General features: G+C 44.0%; 1 protein-coding gene across 1 annotated transcript in view; it reads right to left on the bottom strand.

Moving 5' to 3' along the window:
• Positions 1 to 19,635, bottom strand: part of LOC138566832 (HHIP-like protein 1) — a 506,279-nt gene that overhangs the window by 218,837 nt on the left and 267,807 nt on the right. The window lies entirely within an intron of this gene.

Genomic DNA, 19,635 nt, shown 5'->3' with positions numbered 1-19,635 from the left:
CTTATTAACAGAATCTTCAAGGAATTCCACAAAACAAAACACAGTTAAGTATGGGAAGTAATAATTTAGTGCAGGGATCTGGGACCATTGGCTCTTCAGATGTACTGAACTACACTTTCCATCTGCCCTAGCCAGCACAGTCAAAGGTGAGGGCTGCAGTACGAAACATCTGGATAGCCTCATCTTGCAGACCCCTGGTTTATATATAAACAAGCTGGTCTCACACTAGTTTTGGAACACTTGCATATAAAATACCTAGAGGTAGAGAGATGCAAATACCTGAAGCCACCCATCAATATGTCCAGACCATGAAATAGACTCTCGAACAGTGTCTCAATCACAAGGAGTGAGGGGAACAGATACCTACTTGTTAAATAACTTACCTTTTTGGGAAGGTGTGTTGAATTCTAATACTTTCACAGGGTTTTGCTGGAAAATGTTATATTGGTGTTAAAGCTGTGCTTCTCCTCTCAAAGGAAGAACAGTGCTTCTTAGTTTTGGCTATAAGTGGTGTTAAAGTGCCAACTATAAGCCAAACGTATTGCATTAGAGTACAACTAGAAGGGAGCTGGGATATGAGGAGGGACACACGCATTGTTTGGCTATTTACCCGCCCATTGGCTCTGCTCATGGCTGTGCAAATACCTGTGGCCATTCCCTGCCCCCACTCTCCCTGCCCAAAACACATCGTCCTGGAATGTCTTTGAGATAGCTTTATCAAGTAGTAACATCAAACTCTGTGCTCTGAAATGCCTGCTAGTGTTATTTCAAAGCCGTCTTCTGAGAGTTCATGGCTTAATTGGAGATGTAAATGCTCTACTGTTGTAACAAAAATGTCTTAACCGAGTGAGCCTTTAGATAGTTGATTTATAGGTGGTATGCCTGTTGCTCACTGAAGTCCGGGTGCTAACATACATTGATAAAGCCAACGGTTTTGGCTTGTTATTACATAGGCATTTGCTAGCCACTGTTATTATAGGCCCAGGTACTGACATTGGGCCTCATCACATGTTTGCGGGTATCCTGGCGGTAATACACCAGGATACCGGCAAAAAGTATTACCGCTACCAGCGCCTGATCTGCTGGTATTACTGACAGTTTACAGGTGCCGGCAATGGTAAGTAATTCCCCATTCCATGGAGTACATAGGACTCCATCTGGGATTGCTTGTATTACCGTAATATTGGCTATTTGTTGCTGGCGGAGTGCCTGATATACCTCAAGCTTTTGGCTGGAGGGAAATCAGGCCACCCCAGGGGCAAACTTGCCAGTCCAGAATAGTGCCAGTAAATGTTATTACCAGCACTTTAATTCCAGACCGGCAAATATATAATGAGGCCCATTATTTCACAGCTGCTACAATTAATGGACATTACCACTGCTGTGGTGCCTGGTAAATGCCTATCCATTACCTACACAAAAGCCAAAACTATTGGCATTGCCAATGCTTGTTTGTCTTTTGCATGTCAGCAATGCAAAGAAATCTATAAAGGCCACAACTAAAACATATCAATAACAGCTATTCAAAGCAACTTCCCTGTGGCTTAAAAGGCGGTTGGGGGCTGCTGAATGTTGGGAAAAGCAGTGCAGGCCTTAAGTCACTACAAATGTTGGGGACACAATGACACAGTTTCATCAACAACTGAAAAAAGACTCAAATAACCAAAAATGTTTATGGTCGTGCCTGACTAAATTCATCCTAACATTTACCCTAACTCTCGCTCTCTCTGTTAAAGTCATCCTTTCCTAAAGGGCCTCAAAGCTGCTGAAATGCAGTGTGGGTGCTATTCAAAAACCATAAATAAAATACATGAAATAAGATGATTTAGCAGTGGACTCCTCCGCCCATCCGAGGTTGTTAGAAGTCCCCCCTGCCTTCTGGAAATCCGTGATCTGACAAACAGAACCTCAGCAATTTTCGCAGGTTCTTATTCCAGCAGTGCCGACTTAGTCCTTTATGCTTCTGAGGTCGATATATTGAGTAACGTTAAAATATAGCAATAATAAGACTTATTATTACAGAGTTTATAAAGAGAAGTAATCCGCAATGAAGAACTGTATACATACATTTTCATCACATTCACCATACAGCCTCACCTAACCAACTCCAAGTGGCGGTTTGCTCCGCATTTCACCCCAGGAAGATGGTCTCCTTCACTCAAAGATGTATAAACATGTGAGAAACAGAATGCATGGTGCAAGGGAGATGAATGAACGATAGGCCTGGACATGATAAGACCAGAGGCTCCCCCGATAGCGAGAGTGAGAAGAAAAGAGAAGGATCATGGGTAGACAGTGCCTCTTCTGGACATTGTATTCAGCATGGCATTGCAGCAGATGTTAGGAAAGCTTGGATGCAGATAGCCAACTATGGTGGTGCCGCCATGGCCCTACATGTTTGGCTGCCACGTGGACCATGGAGGCAGCTTGAGTGGGGGTCCCAGTATTTCCTGTGGCCAGGACTCGCTGCTTTCGGGAGAGGGAGTGGTGCACACTGTGGAGTGAAAAGACAGCCCAACAGTGACAGAGATGGAGAGGCCATGCTAGGCCCCTATTGTGAGAGTGAAGCTAGCTAATGAGGAGTTCCATTGAAATATAAAAACCAGTACAAAACAGTGATTTTCGACATAAGGCCTGGTGAAATGGAAAGACATGGGCCTAGCCAACTCCAGTAAAAAGGACAGGTGCGCACGTGAATGGGAATCTACTTGAGAGCCTAAAACTGATGGATATGCCCAATGAATGGTAAGTAACATGGGGGGCTGCAGAGGCTGACATTGTGTAAACTTCAAAAAGGCACCTTGACAGATCTATCACTGCAGCAGTGCTCGTGGAAAAAAATTATAAATTTGAAACACTGCATATTTGGAAGATAAAAAGGAGGAATGATGCCTGACATTTAAATAATAAAGTCAAGTGACAGATTGCGTTCATCAGGAATAAAGAGACTTAATTTTCATCATATAAAATGACAGCCTGTAAAGAGAAAGGCCTAGTTTCCTATGTTAACTGCGGCCTATCTGTGTGCATAAAATTAAACATGAAACTACCTCTGTTCTAATATAGTAGAAAAGAAAGTTTGTATTTTAAACCACATGCCGAGATATAATGCTAAAATGTTCCATGTAAGCACATCTTGTCAATTTAAAGCTGTATTTTCTGATGTATGGATGAAGCTGGTGTTTTGCCCACTGAACTGAAAGGTCTGTGCCTTTGAAAATTTGAACTCAACACCTTTGGCTGGCCCTCCCAGAAGAAGCAGGCCTAGTTTTCATTCATAAATACAAAGAAGGTACAGAGTAGTAGATCAAAATTGTCGGATTTGTAGATAACACAGCCAGCAGAAATGACCTTTAGTGTCAGTGCTCCCCATTAACTGTGCATTAGTGACCAACAGAAAGGACATTTTCAGGGATAACTCGACCTCAAGAAATGGCCTCTGAGCCACTAATGGATGATCAAGCATTGTGTATGGAACAGATAGCTGATAAGCAAATGTTCACTTCAGGTCACAAGAACAGGCATTTATCTTCAAATTGGTGGGAGCTATGTGATACTGAGGGACCCATGTGATGCATTGCCATTGACTAACATTGAATATATTTTCTTTAATAACAAGCGCATCGTACCTCACAGTGAGCTCACCGTGGTCTCAGATTGAAGGGGACAAGAAGCCGTCGGGTCCATGTAAAAACAGATTTTGTGTGATGGATACAACTTGAGTTGAGATAATATTCTACAGGGGTAATCCCACACTCTGGTGATATTCCCTCCTACTAAGTGGGGATATATAATATATTTTTCGACAAAAGGAAGGAACACACAACAATCTATATAAAACAGTAAATATACCCTCAGATAGCAATTTCTCACAACAGCCACTTAGCAAATATGGGCTGCATTCTGTGTTCTAAATGATCATCAAAAACAGTGTTACCAAAACATGTCATTTTTGTTAACACTGCCTCCCTTAATCAACCCCAGAGTAGAGTGAGAGGCGTAATATCCTGTAGAAGGAGGAGGCTCCTTCGCGGCGTGCATCCATTCGAGTGCGTGGTGGATGACTTAGAACAGCCTGAGAGAGATATAGCAATCTGGAATAAGAATAGGAGGAATCTACCTGAAGCACAAGACTACTTCTGCCCCTGATGAATGTCCAGTTATTTTTAACGCAGACGACAGAAATTTATATAAGTTGGGCTTTTTCACACAATGGGGAATGAGAAGAATTGAGTTGCCACTGTTGTGTTTTGCTGATCAAATATTTGCCATTTCTCTGAATACTGTGAGGTGGAATGATTTTAACATGTATATGACTCTGTGATGTGTATATGTTTTTTAAACAATTGTCTGTATTACTTGTGCTGATAAGAGATTAATATATTAAAAATGATATTTTTTGGTAACACTGTTTTTGATGATCATTTAGAACACAGAATGCAGCCCATATTTGCTAAGTGGCTGTTGTGAGAAATTGCTATCTGAGGGTATATTTACTGTTTTATATAGATTGTTGTGTGTTCCTTCCTTTTGTCGAAATATATACAACTTGAGTTGAGCCTTCTCATAATTCCGAGTGAATAGAAAATAGTTGTGATTACAGGTTATGGAAGTAAGGTTTGAATCAGGAAGGGGCAGATTTGTGACTATTTCGGCTCAGGAGTAAATTGGTAGCTCCGCCAAGAAAGGACATGCATAAAATATAGAACTCAAAAATATATATGCGCCGGCAATTATCTGAAAGATTAGGGTAGTTGCCATGTTAGACTTTCAGAACCCAAAAGTGTAAAACTACCTGTCATTTTGAAATTATGTATTTTTCGTCCTCCCTCAGCCTCATTTACACCGGCCAAATCCTTGTTCTGTTAGCAGGCAGTGGGCGTATTGGGGGGAAGGAGAGGGCGAGAGCTGGCCAATCCGTAGCGTGAGAATATGATAATAATGGAACATCATCAGCACTATATCTTGGCAAGTTCCAATCTAAGAGGAAACTTGCAAGGAAACCACTACGGACAGAGAGACCAGGAAAGCTGCCTAATCCATCAAGGCACCACCTTGCTTGGGGAACAAAAGCTAAACCAAGGCCTACCGACAAGGAGGGATAAAATGAGACCCAGGGACTTTGCTTGCAAATCTGGGAGCCCTATCTGAGAGGGGACTGTGGCTGGAGAGACCTTGCTGGTGGATAGAGGCTTGAGGTGTAAGCTGCCTGCCAGAAAGAGGGTTCTAGGATCTGACGGGCCACCTGAGCGAAGAACAGAAACCTCCTATCTTAGTAGATATATCCCAAAGTTATCAATTGTGTGGGGGAGCTACCTGCCTTAATACCTTTCCCTTAGTGGGTGAAGGGGCCAGGGGGCAGTCAAAACTGGGTAGACTCTGTCCATATTGAACTAAAAAGTTAACTCAATGAATTCTCTATAGAAGAACACTTTATCCAGTTACTGTGAATCATGTTGGAATCTGTTTCACCCTTACCTTTTCCTTGGTGGGTGCTCTCATTAGTGGGAGGGGGTGTGAAAGCGTGTATACCCTTAGGACAATTAACTAAAAATATAATTTAATTAATTCCCATAGGTTCATTTATCACGGGGTGATGTTGTCAAAATTCGAAATGGACAAAGGATTATCCCAGTGCACTGTGAATGACTCTAGCCTGTAATGTAATTGAGTAACCCTGCTGTTCAATCGAATGTGCTAGTGTCCCCAAAACGAAAATCCCAACACCTTGCATTCCCTTTGAAAACAAATTGTGCATAACACATTTTTCCTTTCAGTCCAACCCAGAATCCCAAAGCCTTGCATTTACATTGTAGGAATGGTGCAAAACGAAATTCCCCATTTATTCCCTTGCATCCCAAATCAGAATTCCAAAACATTGCATTTTACCTAAATAAAAAGCCTAACACGGTTCCCACTCACTGTACCTTGCCTTCAGATCAGAGGGGTCATATCTAATTGATGCCTGGAGGGTGGGACATTCCTGGCAGAAAGTAGTATTGTGCCAAACTAAGTAATCACTGTGTGTTTTGTATTTTTCCTATTGGTTAATTTGCAAGAAATCTTATGTAAACTGTGAATGCCAACTTCAGAATTTGACTTGTGTCTTATAGCAACTGAAAGTCCTTTAAACCTTTGTTAGTTAATTGGTACAAGAAATTTGAATTTGTTATATTGTGTATTGCCACATGGTGGCTGATGTTTTTGTGAGTGCCTATGATTCTTTGTAAAAACTTAAATAAATATATATTCTTACTATACGCCGGCCTGGTTCCTAGGTGATTGATGGTAAAGAGGGTATTTTGACGTGGAGTATGCTAGAAGTGGAGCATTTGAACCTATAAAGCTTTTTATTGTGCACCACCTTGCTTGGGGGGGCACTCTCTGAGTTGAGAGTGACCATCGAATAACCTGTGACAACACAGGTGTTCCAGGGAACGATTTTGAGGGGGTGCTGTAGGGAAATAGGGACTTCCCATATTTATTTTGCCCACCCTTAATGAATAGGGCACCGTGACCACTTTCCCTGCTGTGTCCACCTGAGGTGCTTAGTACACATGGCTTCACCTGAGTGAGTTATCCATTATCTGGATGACTTCCTCTTCATGGTAAACCCAGGGACTGCTACAATGCACAAGTCCTTAAAAGCTTTCATTAACATGACTACATCTTTGGGGGCGCCACTGGCAAGGGAAAATATGGCAGGTCCAGCATCATGACTGGCCTTCTTGTGTACAGAGTTTGTTTCAGTGGTGCGATATTCAAGGCTTCGTCTGGACAAAGTTGTCAAGTTTAAGAACTATCTTACTGTCTGCCTAATGTCGAAGAAAGAAACCATGCATCAGTTGCATGTGCTGGTGGGCCACCTTAATTATTCCTTGAGAGTAATCCCAATGTGGAGTCTTTCTACAGTAGCATACTCAAGGCAATGCCAGGGCTCGGGATAGGCATCAACCCACCAGGAAGTAAAGGATGACTTGAAGCTCGCGTGCGCTGGAATTACTCTCAGATTTCCTTATCCGGGTTTTGTTAATTGCTCCTGCAGGCACAAGTGAGAGACTTGCGTGTCTTATGGATGCTGCGCGCTGAGTGGGTTTTGGTGCAAGCTTTGGGTCTAGTTTGTGCAAGCAGTTGTGCCCAGTAGAGATGGTTAAATCAGGATTAACACATAACGTCTGGAGTTGTTCCCAATTGTGGTGGCAGTGAGGGTTTGGGGTGAATCTCAGTGTGCAAAAAGCATTAGGTGTCATTACGTGTTTGGTGGTAATTCAATGGTAAATCCTCCAAATGATCACTAAACTTGATTACCTTTACCGCCACTTGGTCCTTTGGGTCCCATTGTTGGAGTCCAGAGCACTCCATGGGGATTTTTTGTAGATTTACTGTGCGGCAAATCTGCTAATTTTTTTAGGTAAAGTGGTGGTTTAGACCTACAACTTAATGCTGGAGGTAAATCTTCCATTTTACCTCCAAATGTATAATTCGGCAGGTATTCTGTTACTGCCAAAAAAGTGACGGTAACAGAATTACCACCAATTTCTTCCCACACCGGCCAAACTTGTAATTAGGACCATTGTATTGGTCTGGCATTATGTTGGTGGTTGAGGTAATTAGTAACCACATTTCAGCTGTAGGATGTTTCTCAGTTTATTGAAAAAGCTGAGAGTGTACCATTTTCACAATGACATCACATACAGTGCTTCCCGTGACCCCGGGTAAAGAATAATGCAGCTGGTGCTATATCTAGTTTTAAGATGCCAGACTTTCAATTGCTGTGGCCTTGGCAGATGAGTGGATGTCAGTGATCTCCTTTCACCTAGAGAGGGCTGGGGGTCAGTACTCCCAACCTTAATTGGGCTTATTTGTGTTTCTGCAGTGAATCTGGATTCTGTGATCTGAAAATTGATGAAATGTGACAGCATATTTACAGAGGCTAAGGGACCAGTGCTGGTCAATAGGTTTTGCCATAAAGCAAGTACTGCCCTTTCCTTCTTTTATCAGGAGGGGGTTATTTCAGTTCCCATTTCATAATAAAGAAAGCTTTATGGGATGTGGTAGGTTAGAAGCTCTGCCACCAGACCCACATCGACCTACCAATATTACTCTGCTGCAAAGAGTCTTGGAAGTCCTCTTCCACCCTAATCTCTTACTACATATGGACAGTGAAACCATCAACTCAATTGCCATTTTAAAGTGTTTCTGGAAAAGCTTTGCAGACCGAAGGCCTTCCTATCTTGGGTTTTACTACTCATTCTTTCCACAGAGGAGCTGCTACAAAGGCAACGCGGCTGGGGCTCCCAACACCTTCTTTTAAAAAAGGAGATTGTTGGAAGTCAGGAGTTTTCAGAAATGTATTAGGCCTGAATTTCCATTGCTCCATTAGTCATGTGTCCAGTACTGCTCTCTTAACTTCTCACTTTTCTCTTCTAGGAGTTGGGCAAGTATGGGTTTTAGTGTTTTTTGGGCATTTGTTTCTATCGAGAGCTGTGGCAAGGGTCTAGGATTCAGTGTGGCACCATTTACAGTGTTTTTTTTTATTGATTGGGAGTTGGAGGTCTCCATTTGCGACATCTGCACAGGATTTGCTTGGAAACTGTCAAAATAGAAAATGTCCCATACCAGGAAGTGCTAGTACTCCATCGGGGTCAATGAAATGGCCCATTGGGGAAGGCGTCAAGCTAGAGATTTCCAACTACATTAGTTTGCATTTCTGGCACCTATTTCCAGGTACAAATTTTGTCGGAAAAGATTCTGAAACAACAATGGGGTGAGTCAATCCACCCCAGCAATAAACACTTCAGTCAAGTAATTGAACATTAAAATAGCCAAGTTAACTTGTATCAAAAGTAACGCAATGCTGGAGATGGAAATTTAAGGGCTCTCCTCCCTGTCGTTGTTCCAAATGAATGGATGAATCTATCTATTCATGAATTGTTGGGGATATATACACATGGTTTTCCCATTTTTGGGGGGAGGGCAACTGGCCAGTGCCACTGTTGACCGGGACAGTCACAATTACATCTGGAGATTTTATGACCACAAACCATACATGAACTTGCTGTGTGAACTACACTTTTAGACTGAGGAGTCCTCTGCTGTTCCATAGGCCAGTAAGAAAGCGTGGACAGTTGGCTGATCCCTCAGGTTGCCCATGAGAGGGGACGGCAGATCCTAGGTTATTTTCTGTGACTGTCCGCACTGACATTTATGTTATCAGTTGTACCAGACCCACTCAGACAGTTGGTAGGCCAACAGATCACTGGTGGGTGAGAAGGAGCGTCTGGTGACTTGGTCACGTTTAAATAGCTGTCCAGCTAGTTGTTGTATTTGTATGCATGAAGCGGGGGTCGTGTATGAGTGCACCCCCAAAGTTGGCACTGCTATGGCACTACACGAGGAGTGCCCATTAGGGGATGCCTCATGGGCCACTTTGAGCTGGAGGGTCCTAGCATTTCCTGTGGCTAGGAATGGCTACTTAGGGAGAATGGGGGTGGAAAAGGGGTCTGTGATGTATCCAGTGGAGTCATCACTGATTCCCTGGTAGTGACCTCCTCCCATGTGGCCAGGGGACGGCAGCTGCTACCTGATCCTGACCCTGGGGGTGGCTTTATGAGGGAGGATCAAGTGGGAGGAGACAACTACCGGGTGTGGTGGCGACTCTATTGGATGAGACACAGAATTTCCTCCTGTGCCTTGAGGGTGAACCTATAATATCCAAGTACTTAAAAGCATGTTGTCACCTAATAATTGACCCTTATAGTAAAAGTCAGAAAACCTTTCCTCTTCATCACTCTAGTCAAACCCGCATCTATGACTCAAACATTCACAACTAATACCTAACAGCTTCTGGTTTTGATATGTCTTAATGGGAGACTTTTGAACCACACCGTCTACGAAATCCAGTAACATTTATGGACTTCATCTCCCATTAACCCTCAGGTACTGAGGCGAGGAAGAGGCAGAAGGAGTATATGCAAACCAAGAGAAGCCCGAAACCTAACGTGCAGGCTAGCTGTTTTGCTGGACCTAAAGTGCACGGACATTTAAAAATGGCATCCACACTAATAGAAAGAGCAGTGCAGGAGAGAGCCCTGCAGGAGAAAGCAGTGCGAGAGAAGACTTGCAAACTCAGGCTGTGGCTTGCAAACGTATCACACACATACCAGTGTGGCGAGAAGGGAGGAGAGGTGCCGCAGGCACACCCGAAGGACCATGGAAGCACTGGGAGCCGCAGAGGAGCTCCTGTAGTTATGGTCATGCATAGAGGCAGTGTTCTCCGGTGACGGTCACAGAAAAAAGCAAGAAAGTGATCGGGGAGCTGTAGCTAATGCTGGGGGAACGTCCGCACAGAGTGATAAGCCAAACCAATTAGGAAGCTTAATCGCAGAGGCAGGCAAAGAGTCATAGACAATGGCAACGACTGGTGAGTCTGCCCAGAACCATTATGGACCCCGTGGGGTACCGACATGCATGGGAGTATACCAGGTAATCCATTAAAGTTACAAGAAAAGCTAAAGAAAGACTGTTATGGAATTTATTGTTTGAACAAGAACTTTGTGAGTACAGTGAAGACACAAAGGAACTGTTCGAGAAAGAGACACTCTTGCCATCCTACCTAGAAATATAAGGGAAGGGAACCACCCTTTGGATCCAATGGTCTTTCCTTGGAGTACACTTTTGTTGAAGTCGTCTTTATATTTTTGGTTGTGAACACTTTTTCAAGTCAAAGACATTTCCTTGCACCCTTTCTTGTTTTGTTTCTAGTGTGAGGGTCAGCTTAGAGTGTTTTGGACACCAAGGGCGGCTTTTATGTTACCTACTACTTGACACAGACTAATCTTTAGTTTAAGTTTTCTAGGTAGGGAAGTTCCTCCTTAGAATAGGGCTAGAGAGGGGTTTCCCCAACCCACTTCTATTTAATAAAATGTCTGACTTTGTGAAATTCCTTAACTTTGTGTATGGCTCTCATTTCTTACTCCTCACAGGTCTTACCTTATTTCTGGGGCTCACCCATTAAGAAGGGGGTTGCAGTGCACCTTGACCTCTTTCCCTGCCATGCCCACCTTATGAACGTCCACCCTCCCATTACATGTGATACTGGTTTTTCGAGGCGGGACATTAACACCAGGGTTACACTTGTCTGTATACCCGTTCTACTTCTATGCTACTTTTCCGAGCTAATTGTCAAATGTTGTCATTTGTTGGTGCAGTTGACGCAGACATTTATAATTTTATCTGGAGATTTGATTAGCATGAACCATATATGACCTGCTGTAAGAATTACACATTTCTACCCAGGTTTAGGAGTCCTCTGCCATTCAATAGGCCAGCAAGCAGGCATGGATGGTTGGCTGGTCCGTCGGGCTTTCCAATAGGAAGGATGTCCGCACTGACTTTGGTCTTATTAATTGAACCTGATCATCTAAGACAGCTGGTAGGCCAACAGGCTCCTAATGGGTCAGAAGGAGCTTCCAGTAGTAGTGGGAAAAGTACCCGCCATTTATGTACTACTCTGTGCCTTGCTTCCAAAAGCTCAACCACCATGAGTTGCCATGTTGAATTAGCCTCACTGCCTATAACTGCGTTGTCCTATGTTGTTGTATGTATGCCCTAACCAAATGCGCTCCAGATTAGCTGTGAAAAGCCCCCTACTTCATGGACTGTTCATTTTTAGGTATTCCCCTTTTGGCTCGCGCAAGCATTTATTAGTACTGTGTTGCACCCTTGATTTGCTCGGCGAGACAGCTTCAGCAGGTAGCATTAGCAACAATAGGTTCACCGAACACTGCTTGGGTCCTTTGGGATCCATAGTAATACTTGAATCTTTGCTCGAAATTGTATCTGCAAATGTCCACTCTATGTTGCAACGTGTCCTCACCCAGACGTGAGAACAAAGTATCTGCTTAGGTGGCATATTATGAGAACCTTGTGGAACTGGTTGAAGCTACCTTGATGCACTGTACACTATTGTCATTGAAAGTTGTATGTCCTACATCTTCTATAGAAGTCCCATGTTAGTTGACAGTTTAAAAACCTTGTAAACCAGTGAAAGGGGGTGGCAGCGTTGTATAGTGCTCGTACGTTGGTTTCGTGTGCAGTTTTGTGATTTGTCTGTATAGTGTTTTGCTGACTGCCATTAAAGATGCTTTCAACCCTACCCTGAAATTTAATTATTGCCGTTTGGTGATTTTACACTACACAGTCGATTTAACTGAAGGTTTTTTGCCACGTAAATTCTGTGCAAGACAGTGTGACCTGTTTATTTGCAAGAACCTATCGTTTAGTTGTATTTGTCTGCAAGAAGCCAGGGTTATACCCAACTGCACCCCCCTATGAAGAATGAGCTTATTTGAAGGGGCACATGGAGATAATCATGACAACCCCTTCACAGGCTCTCACTCATGCCAAGTCTATCAGTGCCCTGCTGGATGGAGAGGGTCACTTTAGACCATAACACGCCAAAGGGGCCTCCAGAAGAATCTTCTTCAGGTGTTGTACTAGAGTTGGAAAAATTGTACTTCGACCGGATGCAGCAGCATGGAAATATCTGTCCACTAATTTGACAACACGTTCATTTGAGTTCACAAAGCCTTTTCTAGCTATATATGATGTGATCAAACAACAACTTGAGTTTTTTAATCAGTAGTTTTGGGCAAAGATTTTCCTTTTGTGAAAATGTGTGTTTTTCATGCTTATTTTGAAAACCGCTGGTGGCCATATTACCGAAACCTTACACCAATGCAAGTTCATTTTTGCACAGAATTAGCATTTAGGTAATACTTGCCATAGGGCAAAAAATATATTTGTTCAATGTATTTTACACAAGGGCAATGTTTGCCCTAGTGCTAATACGGAATGGTATCGGTATTCGAGAAAATACAGCCCTGGTGCAAAAATACATGAGTGAATACATGTTTTTGCTGTAATGCAACGTGTGAACTCGGGGTAATAACGCACTTTCACAGGTGCAAAGTCCTGCAAGGAGGCCTCTGGTAGAGGTACTATTAAGGTTGCGGGTATGGCGCTGTACTCATGAAATCGGTAACAAGTTCTGGTGACTGAAAAATTGCCAGATATTCTAGTCTAGCAAGGTGTGAAAGCATCTAGGAGAGTAAGTGGAGAGGGTGCAATGCCAGGCTGTCTAGGGAGATGGGCCTTCAGCAACCACTGCATCGATTCTTAGCTGCTTCTGCAAATAAGCCATAGACTGGCTGGCTGTAAAGGCATAAGTAACAAGTGCAGAATGGAAAAATCACATGAATGACAAAAGAGACAAGTAAGCTTACCACATTGGGGTGGCGATGGCCTGTCTGTCCCTCAAGGAGAACACCCTGACCCTAGCGGGGGTGCCTCTCCCTGGAGGGCGCGTGATGCATCGCCTATCTAAAAGAGGATAGATGGAAGGGTGCCCCTATGTCTTATCAATTGTGTGGGCAAGATTCACAACAATTGTTGTGGTTCTTAAAACAAAAGAAAAACAACTTTATTTAGCGTGAGACCACCTTACAAAAAGTATCAATAGCAAGTCGTCTAATTATATCTTGCAATCCAACAGCTATCAAGCTGAGCATTTGATTGGTGGTGCCATGGGAATTTCAATATTATAATTATTCACCCTAGGGCTACCACTTCAACAAATGTTGGTGGTTGGTGTGTGGAACACAAAACTTGGTGAAACATCAACTAATTAAAAAAAAGGACTGATCCCAACTCGGTATGGGATAGTAGTAAAAGGCTCACTTTGCGTGAGTGAAACTATATTGAATACAGAGAGTGTCCACTCTCACTCATGGGCATATCTCAGTGGGTTATGTTGAACACCATAACTCTTCCATGAGGTCGACCAGTTTCGATGGTGGAAACAGATTTAGACCATCTTCTTCAGGACTGGAGACCTGATGATGTTATCAGTACAGGTTCCAGCGTATCTCAGGTAGGAACTGGCTGGACGTGTTGCTCCATCCCCTGTAGGGGAACACAAAAAGACACAAAAGAAAAGGGGGCCGGGCCTTAGTTGACCAGCAATCCAATGAGCAAGTGTAACTATCAACTTGTTAGTGCATGCTCGTTGTCTATTATGCAAATGGAAAGGATATCCAAAATAAAAGTAGCAAGTGGGCATGAGACTATGCTGCCACTAAATATGTGGCTGAGCTTGTGTATAATATCCCAAGGATACCGGAAAGGGAAGGACGAGGAGGTGAGGGGGGAGGAAAATATCTGATGCCAGCAAAGGCTGGGTGCATAAATGGACGGCCACGCATGCGGGTGTGCTGGTTGGGGCAGATAAACAGGCTGCACTGTGATCCTTAAGTGTGGGACAGAATAAGGAGTAACCTGATTGATTGTCTCAACTTTGATCGGGAGACCGGAGTGCTCAATAGCCACGATAGGAAAAGATTATTGGGCCAACAGCAGGAACGGAGCTGCAAGGAAGATAAAAAAGAACTACTAAATGCAGCATTCCATAGCTGATGTCCTCTTGATGGACGTAGTCTAGCAGAGAGGCTCCCTGTGCAGAGTGTGCTTACCTCACCTCAGCAGCAAAGGAGCACATTCTCGATGACAAGCGCCGCGGCTGGAACGCGAGTGCAGAATGGATAGTGAAAGTGTATTTTAAACAACTCGCTCTTCCGTGTGGAACACGGGCGCCTGGCCTAGGGCATGGTCTTAGTATGTGCTCATCCAATTCGATAGTGCATGCGGAAACGGGCTGCCCTGCATTGAATCTCATTGGATGCAAATCCTATGGGGGAGGATCTAATTGGATAAGAGGTGTACCCGGATATGGTGCTTTCGTGTGTGTCGCAGGGGGTGGGTAATGACGGATGAAGCTAGACAAGTGAGAAGAGACGCTGCTCAACTTCACTTTCAGAACACTCAGAGAGGCACCAACCGATCGTGGTCAAATTCAAGCTCCAATTCAAGCAACAGCTCTGGCAGCTATGGACGACAAAACCGATGGGTCCAATTTACGGGCCAAACCCAGAATAACAATACTGTGGTTCCTTTTTTAGGACAACGCGGAACAGGACAGAGAAAGCCCAGATGGCAGACCCCGCAACAACTCTCGGTGGTCACACGCAGCAGGGCATTAGGGAGAAATACCACCTCCGCTTCCTCCCTTATTGTAATCTTAATCCAATATGAAGAAGACATTTTACAAAAGGGTCTCACATTCATACCTACAGCCAGATACGACCCCTTCCAGACAAGGGTGGAGTGCACACAACTTTTATGGAAGATCCGCCTCAAGCAATGTTTTGCTGAAAGAGATTATGAGCAACATGATGTCACATGACTACGACCTCCATCTCAGTTTTACGCACCCTCCTGCTCCAATACAGCTGAATCCATCACTTTTGAACAGGCCCTCCTTAAAAAAATTACAGAATTGCAATCCAATATCCCCTTCATTCATAACAATTGCAGCAAAGACCAACTACTAGCCTTGTCAGATTTGGCTGCAAATACCCTTATTACTATAAAACCAGCTGATAAGGGTGGGGCAACTATCATTCAAAATACTGAAGACTATAACAACATGGTCAAAACCCTCCTGTGTGACCATTCAAGCTATCGAGTACTTGACACAGATCATACATCCAGTCTACAGGCAAAGATCTCCCCTATGATTGAGGAGGCGGAAGCAGAAGGCTATATAAGTTCAAGGGAAGCAGCCTTCTTGATGCCCATCCACCCAAGAACCACAGCCATGTATGCACTCCCCAAGATCCACAAAGGGCTTACCCCTACTCCTGGTAGGCCAATTGTCTGGGGCATAAATTCCATTCTAGAGCCTTTATCTCAGTACGTAGATTATTTCATCAAGAATGAAATTCCCAAAATGCATTTGTTCATAAAAGACTCCACAGCCATGTTGGTCTTACTCGATTCACTTCCTTTTGATCCTGCATTTGACTGGTTAGTGACCTTCGACATTGAATCTCTGTATATCAGAATCCCTCAGCAAGAGACCCTGGGCATGCTACAACTCCTGCTAGACTCTGGCATTGATTTCCATGGGGTTCCATCATCCTTCATATGTTCGTTGGCTGAGATTGCTCTGACTCAAAACTTTTTTGTGTTTAACAACGACTATTACCAACAAACATCCGGGACAGCTATGAGGGCCACCTTCGCCCCCAGTTTGGCCAATCTATATGTAGATTATTTTGAGCGCACACATATCTATCCAGACACCAATCCCTTCCTTGCACAGCTCTTGGTATGGCATCGCTATATCGAGGGACCAGAGTCGGATTGCAAGCTTTTCATGTGTGGTTAAACCAGCGGAACCCTCATTTACAATTCACTATGGAAATGGACAAGAATTCAACACACTTTCTTGATCTAGCCATCTCCACAGATGATGCAGGCCTCACCTCCGGGGTATACAAGAAATCGACTGACAGGAATTCCCTCCTTTGATATTCCAGCTATCCCCCAAAGGCACTCAAGGATAACTTACCCTTCAGCCAGTTTCTCAGATACCGTAGACTATGCAGCAAGACTACTGATTACACTATGGACTCCAAGGCTCTAAAAAAACAACTAAGCCAACGTGGTTATCCTACAAAAATCGTTAACCAAACGTGCAAAAGGGCCAGGAACGTCCCCCGTGCATGTACGCTGGAACAACACACAAAACAGACCAATGACTCATCTCTCACAGCTGTATTCAGCTATTCTCCCCTTTTCAACAAAATCAAAAATGAAGTAAAAAATCTGTGGCCCATTTTGAACACCGGAACCACTGAAATACCACTTCCCCTTTTTGCTCTCAAAAGGAGATGCAAGGATATTAGGGATACATTGGTCAATACTGTACCCTTTAATCTGGTCGGTCCTCCCTCCAATCAGTCTACCTTATGGAATATTGCTCCAGCAACTGGTCACTCCCCATGTGGCCAATGTTCCATGTGTACACAGACCACACGTACCACCACAGTGGATATTGGGTGGAAAACCCCATGGATCCAGAAGCATTTCACCAACTGCAACACGAAAGGCGTCATCTACATGATAACATGTCCCTGTAATTTGAGATACATAGGGATGACTCTGCGAGAGGTCAAAAAGCGCATGATAGAACACTGCTCGTGTATTAGAATTGGCAAAGTTACAGCACCATTAGTTTCACATTTTTTGGCTGAGGGTCACACTGCAGACAACTTCAGGTGGACCGTCCTTGAGAAGATCAAACCCCCGATATGCGGGGGTAACTTCTGTGACATTCTGTTTAGGCAAGAACAGAGCAGGATTTTTCGACTCAACACGTGCCAACAGGGGCTCAATGAAGCTATACATTGGCAGGAATTAGCAGTCATCTCCTGCTAGCCCGGCACCTTTTGCCCTGTATGACCCGTTTAGATGAATCCCTCGATAGACTCGTTTTTTAGTCTTCATTACCTTGCTCCATTCTGGGACCTGTATGTACCATTGCAGTAGAATGCAGCCCACCCGATACTCGCAATACAGGAGTTCCATCTTTGCCCATTTACATCTGTGGCCACTCAATAGTAGTCCTCGAACTTTTGTCACCAAGATCATGCGTCACCCCTGCACTTTGCCAATCAACATCCAGTAATCTAGGCATTTGTCATTGCCAGTGCACATTGATGCCCAGGCCCTCCTGTGTTTTGACTTGCAGACGCAGGACCATGTCATCAAATTTACTGGCACATCTCTAACATGTATTCTATGAGTACTGACTTAAGCACGACTGGCATTATGGTTATCTCAGACTCAGGCATGTCGCTTTGTCCTGAGCGAATACACTTACCATGTTTTTCATTGAGGTGACTCCACACCGCGCTGCAGGCCCTTTCTGCCACCTTCGTGCTTTCCACAATATCGTTCGGTATGAACAGCCGCGTTGCTATTTCATCACTTAGCAATGACTATCACGCAATGCGCGTCATTACCCAGCCCCCTACGACACACACGGAAGCACCATATCCGGGTACACCTCCTAACCAATCAGATCCTCCCCCATAGGATTTGCATCCAATGAGATTCAATGCAGGGCAGCCCGTTTCCGCATGCACGATCGAATCGGATGAGCACACACTAAGACCAGGCCCTTGGCCACGCCCTGTGTGGTCCACACAGAAGAGTGAGTTGTTTAAAATAAGCTTTCACTATCCATTCTGCACTCGCATTCCAGCCGCAGCGCTTGTCATCAAGGATCTGCTCCTTTGCTGCCGAGATAAGCACGCTCTGCACAGCGAGCCTCTCTGCTAGATTACGTCCATGAAGAGGACATCAGCTACAGAACGCTGCATTTAGTAGTTGTTCTTGTTTATCTCCCTTGCAGCTCTGTTCCTGCTGTTGGCCCAATAATCTTTTCCCATCGTGGCCATTGAGCACTCCGGTCTCCCGATCAAAGGCGAGACAATCAGGTTACTTCTTATTCTGTCCCACACTTAAGGATCACAGTTCAGCCTGTTTATCTGCCCCCACCAGCACACCCGCATGCTTGGCCGTCCATTTATGCACTCAGCCTTTGCTGGCATCAGATTTCTCCCAACCCCCGCCCCATCCTTTCCTTTCCGGTACCCCTTGGGATATTATACGCACGCTCAGCCACATATTTAGTGGAGGCATAGTCTCATGCCCACTTGCTACTTTTATTTTGGATATCCTTACCATTTGGATTATAGACAACAAGCATGCACTAACAAGTTGATAGTTACACTTGCTCGTTAGATTGCTGGTCAACTAAGGCCCGGCCCCCTTTTCTTTTGTGTCTTTTTGTGTTCCCCTACAGGGGACGGAGCAACACGTCCAGGCAGTTCTTACCTGAGATACGCTGGAACCTGTAGTGATAACATTATCAAGTCTCCAGTCCTGAAGAAGATGGTCTAAAACTGTTTGCACCATCGAAACCGGTCGACCTCTTGTAAGGGTTATGGTGTTCAACATAACCCACTGAGATATCCCCATGAGTGAGAGGGGACACTCTCCGTATTCAATATAGTTTCACTCACGCAAAGTGAGCCTTTTACTACTATCCCATACCGAGTTGGGATCAGTCCTTTTTTTTAATTAGTTGATGTTTCACCAAGTTTTGTGTTCCACACACCAACCACCGACATTTGTTGAAGTGGTAGCCCTAGGGTGAATAAATATAATATTGAAAATCCCATGACACCACCAATCAGATGCTCAGCTTGATAGCTGTTGGATTATAAGATATAATTTTAGGACTAGCTATTGATACTTTTTATAAGGTGGTCTCACGCTAAATAGAGTTTTTTTCCGTTTTAAGAACCACAACAATGGTTGTGAATCTTGCCCACACAATTGATAAGACCTATGGACATCCTTCCATCTGTCCTCTTTTAGATAGGCGATGCAACAATAGGTACACCGAACACTGCTTGGGTCCTTTGGGATCCATAGTAATACTTGAATCTTTGCTCGAAATTGTATCTGCAAATGTCCATTCTATGTTGCAAAGTGTCCTCACCCAGACATGAGAACAAAGTATCTGCTTAGGTGGCATATTATGAGAACCTTGTGGAACAGGTTGAAGCTACCTTGATGCACTGTACACTATTGTCATTGAAAGTTGTATGGCCTTCACCTTCCATAGAAGTCCCATGTTAGTTGACAGTTTAAAAACCTTGT

The sequence above is a fragment of the Ambystoma mexicanum genome, chromosome 2p (genome assembly GCF_040938575.1).
Source record: "Ambystoma mexicanum isolate Mex_15411 chromosome 2p, UKY_AmexF1_1, whole genome shotgun sequence".
Classification (NCBI taxonomy): Eukaryota; Metazoa; Chordata; class Amphibia; order Caudata; family Ambystomatidae; genus Ambystoma; species Ambystoma mexicanum.
This window is presented reverse-complemented; position numbering and strand designations above follow the sequence as displayed.